The sequence below is a fragment of the Scyliorhinus torazame genome, chromosome 6, assembly GCF_047496885.1.
Source record: "Scyliorhinus torazame isolate Kashiwa2021f chromosome 6, sScyTor2.1, whole genome shotgun sequence".
Classification (NCBI taxonomy): domain Eukaryota; kingdom Metazoa; phylum Chordata; class Chondrichthyes; order Carcharhiniformes; family Scyliorhinidae; genus Scyliorhinus; species Scyliorhinus torazame.
This window is the reverse complement of record NC_092712.1, coordinates 217,458,122-217,472,935: the sequence shown is the minus strand read 5'-3', so window position 1 is coordinate 217,472,935 and position 14,814 is coordinate 217,458,122. Positions and strand designations below refer to the sequence as shown.

Here is a 14,814-nt window from a genome sequence, read left to right as displayed (position 1 = left end):
ATTTTATGTTTGCCCGATGTATTTTCTTTTTATGTCAGGAATGATCAGTCTGAACTGTACGCAGAACAATGCTTTTCACTGTACCTCCGTACACGTGACAATCCAATCCACCCGATCAGTTATGGAGTGGAGCATTGTGGTCCTAAGGATCATAGAATCATAGAACCTACAGTGCAGAAGTAGGCCATTCGGCCCATAGGGTCTGCACCGGCCCTTGGAAAGATCACCCTTCGACTCCGCCCTATCCCCATAACCCAGTAACCCAACGTAAGATTTTGGAAACTAAAGGGCAATTTATCATGGCCAATCCACCTAACCTGCACATCTTGGACTGTGGGAGGAAACTTATTGTCACAAGTAGGCTTACATTAACACTGCAATGAAGTTACTGTGAAAAGCCCCTAGTCGCCACATTCTGGCACCTGTTCGGGTACACAGAGGGAGAATTCAGAATGTACAAATTACCTAACACAAGTTACCTTTCTGGAAACCAGAGCACCCGGAGTAAACCCACGCAGAAGACAGGGAGAACGTGCAGACTCCGCACTGACAGTGACCCAAGCCGAGAATCGAACCTGGGACCCTGGCGCTGTGAACCAACCAAAGCAGGTAGAGGCTGGGAATTCAGCAGCAAGCAACTCACCTCCTGACTTCCCAACGCCTCTCCACCATTGAGAAAGAACTAATCAGCAGTGTGGTGGAATAATCTCAACTTGCTTGGGTGAGTGTAACTTCAATAATTCTCAAAAGTCTTTACGCCATCCAGGCTAAAGCAGTCCATATAATTGCCACACCATCCTTCACCTAATAATAATAATCTTTATTGTCACAAGTAGGCATACATTAACACTGCAGTGAAATTACTGTGAAAAAGCCCCTAGTCACCACACTCCGCCGCCTGTTCGGGTACACAGAGGGAGAATTCAGAATGTCCAAATTACCTAACAGCACATCTTTCGGGACTTGTGGGAGGAAACTGGAACACCCGGAGTAAACCCACGCAGACACAGGGAGAACGTGCAGACTCCACACAGATTCCCAAGCCGGAAATCGAACCTGGGACCCTGGAGCTGTGAAGCAAAAGTGCTACCCATTATGCTGCCATGCCGCCCATAATAATAATAACCTTTAATTGTCACAAGTATGAAGTTACTGTGAAAAGCCCCTATTCGCAACATTCCGGCACCTGTTCAGGTAAGCTGGGATAGGAATTGAACCCACGCTGCTGGCCTTGTTCTGCATCACAAACCAGCTGTCTAGCCCACTGAGCTAAACCAGCCCATAACATTCAATCCCTCCACTACTGGTATAAAGTGGCAGTGGCATGTACCGTTTACAAGATACACTGCAACAACATGCCAAGGCTCCTTCAACAGAACCTTCCAAACCTGCAACATGTGCCACTTAGAAGAACAAGAGCAGCAAACACATGGGAACATCGCCTCCTGCAATTTCCCCTCCAAGTCACACACCATCTTGATTTGGAAGTAAACTATCATTCCTTCACTTGTTTGGTCGAAAACCTGGAACTCCCTTCCTAACAGCATTGTGGCAGTACCGACAACAGATAAGAATACAACTCACTGCCTATTTTCAAAATGATTAGCAATGGACAACAAATAGCCATTGTTGCTCTTGGAAGAAGGCAAAACAAAATGTTAATTTGACCAAACATTACAATATCACTGCCACTGTCCCTTGTTCAAATTTTTTTTTTTTGAATAGCAGAATGCAAGCAATCAAAAATAAAGAACTCAAATCGGCCAGAGTATTTTATTAATTCTGTAAGCAACAGGAAAGCAAGTCAAAAAACAATGCCTGATTCATGTAAGTAAATCAGTATTTTATCTATTTTCGTCAATGCCATAAAACTGCATAACCACCATAAACTACAGCATTGTATGTCCTGAATATAAGGATAGCCACTTTACCTTTAATTATTGTATTAAAACAAATGTTTTAAAGCTTATAAACCAGTCATTTTCAAACATAGGGTCGTGACCCACAGGTGAGTTGTGGACAGGTATCGGGAGGGTCGTGGAGCAGTCAGTCACGTAATTCCCAATCACGGGAAAAATTACCAACAGCTGTGACCAGCTATTAAAAATGCCGGCCGACCCGCGCATGTGTGCCCCTCAGCCAGATTCTGCAGTGCGCAGGCTTCCAGCGGGGCAGACCATTTCCTCCTGATGTCAGCACACTGTCCCAGTACCAGATTTTTTAAAAAATCGTTGGGAGTCTTCCTGCCAGAAGTGGCGGCAGAGGGCAGATCACGTGCAGCACACACTGACATAACATGCTATGGATGCAAAATCAGGGAGGAGAGATTCCTCCATTTTGTAGCTTCCAGTAAGCAAGCAACAGGACGGTGTGAAAGCCTGATGATGAATCATTTTGTAATAAAGGAAAAGAGAGCCAGAGACACAAACAGGCCAGCATCGCACAATTGAATTTGCTGGAGAGAGTTTCTCAGGAGAGTCCACAGCAGGAGAAAACAGTGCTGGTGTGAGCTGTATGCAGAGCTCCAGGCCTCTGGTGAACAAACAATTAAGAAGAAACTGAAATCAAGAACAAAGCAGTATAAAGATCAAGGGCTGGATTCTTCGTTCTGGAGAAGTCTCCACGCCAGCATGAAAACTGTGGCGTTTCACGATGGAAAAATCGTTGTGAAACAGCCACCGATTCCCTGTTCGGGAGGGGGGGGAGCTGGGGGGGGGGGGGGCAGTTGCTAGCAGCCAGTTAGTGTAGAGCACCCGGCTGTAGCTGCCGAAACGGCCTGGAGAATTGCTGAGTCCGTGGTCACGCATGCGCACAGCGGAAGCCTGCAGCGGCCATGCCGTGCTTCATGGCGGATGTCGCTCGAGGACCCAGCCGGTGAAATAGTTCCCCCCCCCCCTTCAGCCGGCTCACGCGCCCCGGACCCCCCCACCACAGTGCCCCCAGCCCCGAATATGTCCACCGCTGCCCGCAGATCGGCCCTCCCCCGACTGTAGCGGCACTGGACTGAGTCTGCAGCCACCACGCTGAGCTCCCAACGGGTGAGACCATACGTGTCCCATGCCGTCAGGAACTCGACCGGTCGGGTGCGGAGCATCAGGGGGCGGGCCTCAGCCAATGTACGGAGGCCGTGGATACGGTGTGCGGCAGACTCTCTCAATATGCTGCTTTTCAGGGGGCAAAGCATCACGGAAGCGCCCCCCCCCCCCCACCCGCCCCCCCCAAATGGACATACCTTTTGATTTTTCAAAGGATGCAGCGAAAATTCAAATCGTCAGCTGGAGACATTACCAGAAATGTAACGTTGAATGACAGAGCAAGTGAGATTACGAGGACCAAGCAGGCTCACCTGCCGCATTAAAGGTAAGCAATAATGGTGTGTCCCGAAGATCAGCCGGCTAATTCCTGTAGGTAAAAGTGGATCCCGGGAAACAAAATTTGAAAAATACTGTTATAAGCGATTCAAATCAATTACTGCATGTGTAACAGAAAGACTGCATGATTCTGGTGTGCGTCCAAATTTAAGCAAATTAATTCAATTAGATCTAACACAATCACAACCTTATCACAATTTCATGAGATCCATCCATTCTTTAAGTGTAGAATCACATCAGGAGCATTGTGGTATCCTGCAGGAAATGAGCTTTGGTCATCTGTCTAATTCCTAGTTGCTCCTGGTTCACTGAATTTTAATAATAATCATTATTATCATATAAAACACAACACCATAAATGACAAAAAAATCAGGAATTGCATTTGGAGTTCTTTCTGCTGATGCATGATTCAATTCACACTTAAATGCTATCTATTTCATACTACCTTGAAGCAACTTTCTGCTACACAATTATAGGCATGCTTACATGAAAATAAGAAGACATTGAGAAGTATCACTCCCAAGAGTGTTGAAAGACAACTGACATTGTGTGCATGTTGTAAGAATTAGGTTTTGGAAATGTATAATATACAAATTTACAGAAAGACACTTTGTTGATTGTGTACCTTGTTGATAATAATTGCTAATGCCCCTCAGTCTTTTAGTGAATAAATATATCATTCTAGTAAACGATCAAGATTTACTGAAATACTGATCTATTTTAAGTGAGATTGAAGTAAAGCAGCTAAGCGTCGATTTCTTGATAATGGAGAACTGACAGGAAAGACACCCCTGACAGTATGTAATCAGAAAATAAGTCCTTCTGAGTGTTTCTAATTCCTCTTTTGACAAAGAACTGGAAAACGTAATTGGTATTTTGCCTAAATTAATAAACCACTAACAACATCACATAGACATGTTTGAGTTCTAAGAATTCTAAGGAGGGATAAGGTTTGCAGGGCTTTGGGGAAAGGGTGCAGAGGACTGGGACTAATTGGATAACTCTTTCAAAGAAACAGACAGGTATGAAGGGCCAAATGGCCTCCTTCTGTGATGTATCATTCTATGACTCTAAGACTATTTATTTTGTTTAAAACATCGAAGCCAATCACAATACACCTGCAACAATGATTCCTTCTCAAGTTGCCAATCAGCCACTTCAACCAGATTAAATATTGAAAAATTCATTAATCTGGTTGTAGAGAGTGCAATGTTTGGTGCAAATTGTTCAAAAAAAACAATTGAGGAAGACCTAATTTGAGGACAAGGCCTTGCAAGTGCTGGTAACCTCGGGAGGGAAGAATGGCAGGCCCCTGGAGCAGCTGTCTGGAATCAGCTATGCAATCTTTGCAGCTGTGATTGTACTCGGCATAGTGATATAACCATAAATGATACCTGACACCAGCATTTCATAAATACGCTTCTGTCCTTACTGAGCTTGAAGGCATCCAAATCAGTTAGCTCACTTTTCAAAGTGCTTGCTGTACCCCAGTGTAAGTGATTTGATTGACATTGGAACATATACTTAACAGAGTAACAGATAGTTTGTTCTCTCTGCTGCTTCTTCTGTCCTTAAATTTTATTTCAAACTGTACTTTTTTAAAAACTCTTCTGTTTCCACCTTTTTTCCTGTAATGCATCTATTGTTTGTATTTTTATATGATAAAAGTCAAACATATATGTGTATTTACGGCTACATTTTAAGTCATTGTGATATGTAATATGCTGCTATGGAAGCATGCCTGTATAAATGTCAGTTGCTATTATACATCAAGCACTATCTGATAGTACCTTGCTAAATCCTTCAAGCCAGAGCCTGTTATCAGCTGCCAAATGCAATTCTTACCTGCCAATTTAAACAACGGCATTTATATCAAAAAGAGGTTTCCAAAAGTGTTTTACTTTGATAGATCTTCCAGGGGCCACAAGCTAAAATAGTCTGCAATATCAGTACATTAATACAACAGATTTTGTTTCTGAAGTTGATCCACAGTTGATAGTCTAGAAATCATTTTATCCATGTTTGCTTTCAGTTTTCATTTAATTCTTTCTACCTCATATTCTTCCCACACCATGTGCTTTATTTCAATTCAGTTAGGATCTGTCCACAGCCGCATGGTAAGGTTAAAAACGAACAAAATTGTTCAACTACCTTACATCTGTTTTTAAAATTTAGAGTACCCAATATTTTTTTCCAATTAAGGGGCAATTTAGCATGGCCAATACGCCTAACCTGCACATCATTTGGCTTGTGGGAGTGAAACCCACGCAGACACGGGGAGACTGTGCAAACTCCACATGGACAGTGGCCCAGGGCCAGAGTCGAATCCGGGTCCTCAGCGCCGTAGGCAGCAGAGCTAACCACTGCATCACTGTGCCACCCATCTGCTACCTTATATCTTATTGATAATAAAACAGCATTAGCTTATTTGTAACATGATTTAGGATGATTATTTAATCATTTTATAAAGTATTAAATATCTGTTTGCTTTGTTGTACAAAGATGGTTCTATGCTTAAGGCTAAACATCTATGCGATAGGGTTGTTCCAGGGCTCAACAAGTAATCTGCGTGGCGACACGGTAGCACAGTGGTTAGCACTGTTGCTTCACAACGGCAGGGTCCCAGATTCAATTCCTGCTTGGGTCACTGTCTGTGCGGAGTCTGCACGTTCTCCCCACGTCTGCGTGGGTTTCCTCCGGGTGCTCCGGTTTCCTCCCACAAGTCCCGAAAGACGTGCTTGTTAGGTGAACTGGACATTATGAATTCTCCCTCTGTGTACCCGAACACGGGCCAGAGTGTGGCAACTAGTGGATTTTCACAGTAACTTCATTGCAGTGTTAATGTAAGCCTACTTGTGACACTAATAAAGATTATTATTATTATCTCACAGCCATCCAACCACATGCATCCATAAGGTCACGGTTGCACTCTCTACCAGGCATCGGACGGCATTAATTTTGACCTGGAACAGGCCCATCAGGATGAGAGGGCTGCGGGATTTGGGACCATAGCTGGAATGCAACAGGTGCAGGAGGCCATTGATATCCATGTGGCTCTACATGCATCAGGAAGTCCCGTTTATGAACAGGAAGGGGTTCCACTCCCTTAATGTGCAGATGGTCTGTGACAGCAAAATGAGGATTGTGCATGCTGTCAGGAAGTGTGAATGATAGCTTCATCCTTGGGCAATCTCAGATACCTGGGATATTCATGGGTCACCCCAGGATGCAGGAATTGCTTGTTGGTGACAAGGGCTGATGACGCCGGTGCGGAAGCCTGAGACCAATGCAGAGGCCCATTAGAATGAGGCTCATAGTACCACCCGGTCTCTGATGGAGCGGTGCATCAGCATGCTTAAGATGTGCTTCCGGTGCCTCGACAGGTCTGGTGGGTCCCTGCAATACAGTCCCCAGAGGGTCTTCTGCATCATCATGGTCTGCTGTGCCCTGCATAACTTGGCCCAGCAGCGGAGCGACATGCTTGAGAATGACCAGGAGGAGAAAACCATCTCCTCTGATAAGGAGGAAGTGTAGGAGGGAGAGGTGGAAGAGGAGCCAGAGGATGGAGGTCAGGTGCAAGGGATCACATGGGCATGAGGACCTGGACTGCCTTAATCATTTCCCACATGGCACAATAATACAATCATGTTGTCTGACAGCTCTACAAGGTCCCCCACCTCCCCAAGAGCCTCATGACTCCTTCATTATCAAGGGAGGATGTCCACTTGAAAAACAAGTCTTCAGGCTACTGGACCATCTGAGCCAGTCAATGCAGTGTGGAAAGCTCTAATGCTCCTCAGCTTTTTCTTACACCTGACTCCTGCCTGTCTGCTGTCAGCACGCTGACTCCCTGACTCATGTGCTGGAATGGTTTGGGCCTAAATCTTTGTCTCACAGCACTAGAGGGGGATTAATGCTCAGTGTCTAGGGTTCACTGATTAATGCCAGAGTCCTTTCTTGATGTATGTTACACTCCGTTTGAGTGGGCCTAACAGTTTCTCTTACATTGAGGGTGTGTGAGAAAAGTCATGTCCAGATGGGGTAGGACCTATCCCAGTGAGAGGAGGGTCAAAGAGAGTGAGGCCTTAAGGTTGTGAACAACAAGAGATTTTAATAATGTGACAAATGCAATTGTGACATTTCATTATGACTCCCAACTATCTGTGCCCGCTCTGTCCCTTATTCTTGCGAGTCCTTTCATTACATCTTGGTGTGTTTCCAGGAGGCACAGCAGAAGTGGAGATGGCCTGCTGCTTGTAATGCCCTGTTACTTGAAATGTCCTTGGTAGGCGGCCTCTGGAAGGCCAGGACCGCAACCTACTTTCAAATGGTACTGATGTTGCTGCATCACCCTGTTCTGCCTGCTGCACAGAGATGCACTGGGACCCGGGGGGGGGGGGGGGGGTTTCTAAAGGGCTGGTCGCTCCCCGGTTCTCCTGGATGGAAGGCCCTGGGATTCGCTACAGCACTTCCTCCTCCATCCAGATGCTCGTGGGCCCCTGGGTTACTCCATGGCATGGAGGGACAGCTGGAGTGAGCTCCAGAAACCTCAACATCATCTGGCACTGCGATTCCTGGAGACCTGCCATTGTCTGCACCATGATGTCGTACCCGTCAGCCATGGTCCTCAGGGACGGAGCCATGCTTCAGAGTTCTCCAGTCATGGCCCTGACGTGTTGCCCCAGGCTTTCCACTGCGGATGCCACCCATGCAATGTTGGCCTGAATGCCAAGCAACACCAGCTACATCTCCTGCGACTGAAGGCTTTGGGACTCCTTCATTCAGCCTTGCAGTCACAGGAATGTCACTGAATCCCCTCCTGTTATTCCCTGCTCTCTCTTTGCATCTCAAGCAGCTGAGGGATGAATGTGTCCAGAGAAACGATACCTAGTTGAGGCATAGCTGAGTCCTGGGATCCAGCAGACCTCCGACTCCAATTCCTGCGACATACCAAACTCCACCTGTTGTGCATCTGAAGTAGTGTGGTGTTCACCAGATAGAGAGCCAGAAGCCTGTCTGCTAAGTTTGCCCACCGAGTGAACAGAGGCGGGTGGGGAGGGGCTGCAGACATTGGAGCCTGGTGAGCAGGTTTTGATGGTCCAAGGTGGTGTGAAAAGGGGAGCGGGGGAGAGACCCCCTGTTAGGAGAGTTACGTGGAACGTGAGGTGGTTGGGAGGACCAGTGAAGAGGCCGGGGGTGCTCGGGCACCTGAAAAGTTTGAAGGCCGATGTTGCGATGCTGCAGGAGATTCATTTGAGGATGAAGGATCAGGTGAGACTTCGGAAGGGCTGGGTTAGCTCAGTGTTTCACTCGGGGTTTGATGGCAGGGGGCAGAGTTAGCGTTTTGGTTAGTAAAAGAGTGAGGTTCCTGATGGAGAAAGTGGTAGCGGACCAAGGAGGTAAGTATGTGATAGTGACAGGGGCATTGAAGGGGATGTTGGTGTCATTTGCAAGCGTGTATGGCCCTAACTGGCATGATGTAGGGATCGTGAGGAAGGTATGTGGGGCCATCCCCAATTTGGATTCACACAAGCTCATTGTGGATGGGGACTGGAACTTGTTGCAGGAGCCAAGGTGGGGCAGGTCGCAGCCGTGCTCGCTTGCCCAGTTGTGGGGGAGGGGGGCGAGGGCGTTTGACTCAGGAAATGGGAGGAGTGGATCCTTGGAAGTTTCTGCACCAGGGGGAGCGGGAGCATTAATTTTTCTCCTCGGTTCATAAGGCCTATTCGAGGATAGATATTGTTGTAGGGGGAAGGCGCTGTTAGCTGGGGTTAAGGGATTAGAGAACTCGGCGATAGCAATTTCAAATCATGCGCCACATTGGGTGGATAAGAAGGAGAGGGTGGAGCAGCAAAAACTGATAGATGAAATGTTGGAGGTGGATAGGAGGCATGCAGAGGACGTGAATGCATCGCTTTTGGAAAGGTGGAAGGTGTTACAGGCGAGGTTTGATCGGTTGTACACATGGAAGGTGATGTGCTAATTGAGGTGGGCAAGGGGAGTAGTTTATGAATATTGGGAGAAAGCGGGACGCATGTCGGCAGGTAAACTTCGGAAGGAGGCGGCGGCGAGGGAAATTATTCAGGTGCGGGATAGGACGGGGAAATTGGTGGTGGCCCCGGACCAGTGGGTGTTCGAGGAGTTTTACAGGAAGTTGTATAGATTGGAGCCGCCGGGGGAGGATCGGGAGATGCAGGAATTCCTGGATGGTTTGGAATACCCGAGGTTGGGGGAGGGGGATAGGGCCACATTAGAGGGGGCGATTGGGGAGCAGGAGATAAAAGGCAGCAATTGGGAGGATGCAGTCGGGCAAGGTAGTAGGGCCGGATGGGTTCCCGGTGCAGTACGGTAAGAAATTTAGGGGGATATGTTGGTGCCTTTGATGGTGGGGATGTTTGAGGAGGCGATTGAGAAGGGGGTGCTGCCACAGACTTTGAGGCAGGCATTAATCTCCTTGCTGCTAAAGAAGGATAAGGGTCTGACAGAGTGTGGGTCGTATAGGCCCATATCACTCTTGAATGTGGATGCAAAGATATTGGCGAAGGTGTTGGCGGGAAGGTTGAAGGAGTGCCTCCCGAAGGTGATAGGAGAGGACCAGATGGGGTTTGTGAAAGGGAGCGAGCTATTTTCAAATATTAGGAAGGTATTGAATGTAGTTATGGCACTATCGGAGGGGAGGGCGACAGAGGGAAGTACGGTAGCACAGCAGGTAGCATTGTTGCTTCACAGCTCCAGGATCCCAGGTTCGATTCCCGGCTTGGGTCACTGTCCGTGCAGAGTCTGCACATTAACCCCGTGTCTGCGTGAGTTACTGCCGGGTGCTCCGGTTTCCTCCCAAAGTCCAAAGATGTGCAGGTTAGGTTGAGTGGCCATGCTAAATTGCCCAGAGTGTCCTAAAAGGTTAGGTGGGGTTACTGGGATAGGGTGGAGGCGTGGGCTTAAGTAGGGTGCTCTTTCCAAAGGCCGCTGTAGACTTGATGGGCCGAATGGCCTCCTCCTGCACTGTAAATTCTACGATTCTATGAGGCGGTGGTTGCGCTGGACGCAGAAATGGCATTTGACCAGGTAGAGTGGGGGTATTTGATGGCGGTTTTGGGTTTGGGCCATGATTTGTCAAATGGGTAAGATAAATATACAGGGAGCTGAGGGCGAGTGTCTGCATGAACAGTATGAGTTTGGGGTATTTTGCTCTGCACCGGGGGACCAGGCAGGGGTATCCTATGTCCCCTCTGTTATTTGTGCTAGCGAACAAGCCTTTGCCCATCGCGTTGAGGAGTTCAGGGATGTGGAAGGGAATAGTGCGGGGGGTGGGGGGCGTGGAACATAGGGGGCTGGATTCTCCACTCACCGATGCCGGAATCACATTCGGCGACAGGGCGGAAAATCCGTTTTCGCGCCCAATATTGGGGGCAGTGCCGGTTTTCGTATTCTCTGCCCCCTGAAAAGTGGCGTACTCTAGGAGTAGGCCGCGTCACGTATCCACGGCCTTAGGCCCGCCACACGATGCTCCATCCCCGACCGGCCGAGTTCGCGACGGCGTGCGACTCTCATGGTCTCACCCGTCGCGAACTTAGCGTGGCGGCTGCAGACTCAGTTTGGCGACGCCACAGTCCGGGGAGGGCCGATATGCCAGCAGGGGGGCTTTATTTGGGGCTGGGGCCACTGTGGGCAGGCAGTCCGGGGCGCGCGATCAGCCGAAGGGGGTAACTACTTCTGCGGTCCGGAACCGCGGGCTGAGTCCACCATGAAGGACAGGGCGGCCACTGCTCAGGGCCATCTCGGCAGCTGGAGCTGCGAGCTCTATGCTGCCTCCATGCTAGCCCCCAGCAAACCGGGGAGTTGGTGACCGTTTTGTGCCAGTTGTTCTGGCTTAAAACACCACCGTTTTCTTGCCGGCCTGGGGACTTAGTCTTCCAAATGGAGAATCCGGCCCAGGGTATCTTTATATGTGGATGATTTGTTATTGTACATGTCAAGTACATAGGGACCTTCAAGCAGCTATTGGATAGGTACATGGATTACGGTTAAATGATATAGTGTAGATTTATTTGTTCTCAAGGGCAGCACGGTAGCATTGTGGATAGCACAATTGCTTCACAGCTCCAGGGTCCCAGGTTCGATTCCGGCTTGGGTCACTGTCTGTGCGGAGTCTGCACGTCCTCCCCGTGTCTGCGTGGGTTTCCTCCGGGTGCTCCGGTTTCCTCCCACAATCCAAAGATGTGCGGGTTAGGTGAATTGGCCAATGATAAATTGCCCTTAATGTCCAAATTGCCCTTGGTGTTGGGTGGAGGTGTTGAGTTTGGGTGGGGTGCTCTTTCCGGGGGCCGGTGCAGACTCGGGGGGCCGAATGGCCTCCTTCTGCACTGTAAATTCAATGATAATCTATGATTAATCTAGGACAAAGGTTCGGCACAACATCGTGGGCCGAAGGGCCTGTTCTGTGCTGTATTTTCTATGTTCTATGTTCTATGTCGGAGCCGAGTGCATCGAGAAGGGGTATACTGGAGTGTTTGGGTCCTTTTCTGGATATAAGCTAAATTTGGACAAAAGTGAATATTTTGTGGTGTCCCTCCCGGCGGTGGGTATGGGGGTTGGGGGGTGGGGGCTCCGTAGGTATAATCTTACTTATTTGGTGGGGTGGGTAAAAGCGGACTTGGGAAGGTGGGGTGGTCTTCCTCTGTTGCTGGCTGGCCGGGTGCAGGCAATTAAAATGAATGGTTTATATTTCAGTGCCTGCCGATATCTTTCTCTCAAAGGTGTTTTTAAGGAGGTGGAGAAGATGATTACCTCATTCATTTGGGGGAGAAGGTGGCTAGGATTAGGAAGGTGCTGTTGAAGAGAGGACGACAGGCAGTGGGGGTTGGGCCTCCCGATTTATTATATTATTACTGGGCGGCAAATGCTGAAAAGGTGAGGAGCTGGGTCAGAGGTGGGGACTCCCAGTGGGTTAGAATGGAAGAGAGTCTGTGCAGGGGGTCGCGGCTGAGGGCGTTGGCAACAGCACCGCTCCCGATGGCCCCGGGTAAATATTCAGGAAGTCCAGCGGTGGTGGAGATGCTGAAGATCTGGAAGCAGTTGAGGCAGCACTTTAACCTGTGGGTGGGTCAAGAGAGATGCTGATTAGGGGGAACCATAGGTTTGAGCCAGGGAAGTGGGATGGGAGTTTTTGGAGATGGGATTTAGGGTATTAAAGGATTTGTTTCGGTGGGGGGGGGGGGCTATTTTGTGAGGTAGGGGGAGAAATATGGGCTGGAGCGAGGGGAGGTGTTTAGATATCTGGAGGTCCGAGATTTCACCAGGAAGGAGGTCCAGAGCTTCCCGATAGCGCCAGCCTCATTGCTGGCGAAATTATTGATGGCGGTGGGGGGGGGGGGGGTGGAGAGGGGGATTAAAGCAAAGTGGGAGGAAGAGGTGGGGAGGGTATGGAGGAAGGGCTGTGGTGTGAGATGCTCCGAGGGTGAATGTCTCAACCTCGTGCGCAAGTTTGGGGCTGATACAGTTGAAGGTGGTATATAGGGCGCAACCTACGTGGGCAAGGATGAGCTGACTCTTTGAGGGGGTGGAGGATGTGTGTGAGCGTTGTGGGAGGAGCCCTGCAAACCATGGTCACATGTTTTGGTCCTGGACGAAACTGGAGGGGTATTAGAAGGAGGTCTTTAAGGTCACCTCGTGGATGGTACATATGAGTTTTAACCAGGGCCCCTAGAGCCATATTCGGGGTGTCGGACCAGCCTGGGCTGGAGGTGGGGGTGGGTGTCTTAGCCTTCGTCTCACTGATTCCCTGAAGGCAGGTCCTGTTGGAGTGGAAGTCAGCTTCTCTGCCCTGTACCTCAGCATGGTGGGAGGACCTGCTGGAATTGTTAACGCTCGAGAAGATGAGGTTTGGGCTGAGGGGGAGGATTGAAGGGTTCTACAATTCATGGGCATGTTTATCATGCACTTCCAAGAATTGGATGCCATCGAACATTAGTGGGGGGGTTGGGAGGTGAGTGTATGGTTTATTTTTTACCATGTATGGGGTGACCGTGGATTTTCTTTTTCGTTCTTGTTTTGTATTTGGGATGTACGGGGGTGGTTTGGGTTTGTATGATGAAGGAGATACTGGTTGGGGGATTGTTATTGTATTTGTTATCGTTGGTTATCTTTTGTTGGGTGTATATTTGATGAAAATGTGGAAAATTAGGAGAATAAAAATATTTTTTTTTAAATATGTGTGACGCAATATCCGCATCCTCCTTGGAGATCTCATCCAGGTGGTCTGGGGGGGGGGGGGGGGGGCACTACTGGCTGACTGCAAGGCTCATTGTGAATGTACCTAAAAAGCAAGGGACATGGTTTTAGTACAAGGCCCAGGTTTGGACAACAAAAACTTCACTTGAGACTGGTCATCTGAATGAAGGTGCAGTGGCTCCTCATGTGTCTGCCACGGGCCAATCTCGGTCTCTGTGTAGGCCCATTCCTTTCCCTCCCCTGTGAGCTCCATGGCACTCTCCTTTAAAGGAGTCAAGATCCTTAGTTCAGGCATTCCACCGTCTGTCTTCTCTCTCTGCAGTTGTGGGCAATCTTCTCATGCAAGGACACAAAAGGGGATAATATGAGCCGGATGCTTAGCAGGTCAGAGGTTGACAACAACTGGCACAAATGGCCACTCTACTTAAGCAGGGTGGAATTCTGATGAGGATTGCTGGAGTGGAATTTTAGGATGATTCTGGGAGATTGGGCGATGGGAACCTTTGAGTGGTGGTTCAAGCTGACATTCCGGAGTTGACGGAATGATGCAGTGCCAAGGGGAGACAGGCTCACTTACCATTACAGATCGTAGTCGGTCACCCATTGTTTTCCAACACTGATCCCCCGGTCTCTGGGTCTGGCTGCTGACACTGACCAGTGCTGCCGCTGTCTCCCAGGCAGGTTTGGTGACCTTGCTGGAGGACGTCCTGCCATCCCATGGGTGAATTGTGACCCGCCTCTCCTCTGGGGCTTTCAATAATCGCGTGAAGAGCCCCTCTGAAAATCTGGGCGCTGATCTTCTAGCTGCCATCCTCCTGGCTTGAACGTGAGCAAGTTCTGTGGAGCTGTTTAAATTCAGCGCCCCCTTGATTGAAGTGCTCCGATGACCTCCAGGCCGGGTGAATCAGATGTTTTGCACCTCAGACGCGCCATTTTTCACGTGGGGAAAAATTATTTGTAAGTGCCTAAAGATTGCGATCCGAATCATGCTGCTGGGGCCAGCGGGATTCACACAGAGCTTTGCGCTAAATATTATACTTGGCCATTTTTCCCGGAAAATACCACCCAGGAAGTCAGATAGAGAGAATGGAGAATGGGAAACGAATCTGTTAAATTGACAAAATGAATGTCCAGAACAGGCAGAGAAAGATAAATAGATAAAATGTGGGGGGGAGAGAACCTGAAAAATATTCAAATAAAGGGAATAAATGAT

The 14,814-nt window shown here is 48.7% G+C and overlaps 1 long non-coding RNA gene across 1 annotated transcript in view; it reads right to left on the bottom strand.

Moving 5' to 3' along the window:
• Positions 1 to 3,399, bottom strand: part of LOC140425770 (uncharacterized) — a 92,077-nt gene extending 88,678 nt beyond the window's left edge. The window contains exon 1 of the long non-coding RNA XR_011947991.1: positions 3,233 to 3,399. This is a non-coding gene — a long non-coding RNA (uncharacterized lncRNA). The remainder of the gene's footprint in view (positions 1 to 3,232) is intronic.
• Positions 3,400 to 14,814: the final 11,415 nt, after the last annotated feature.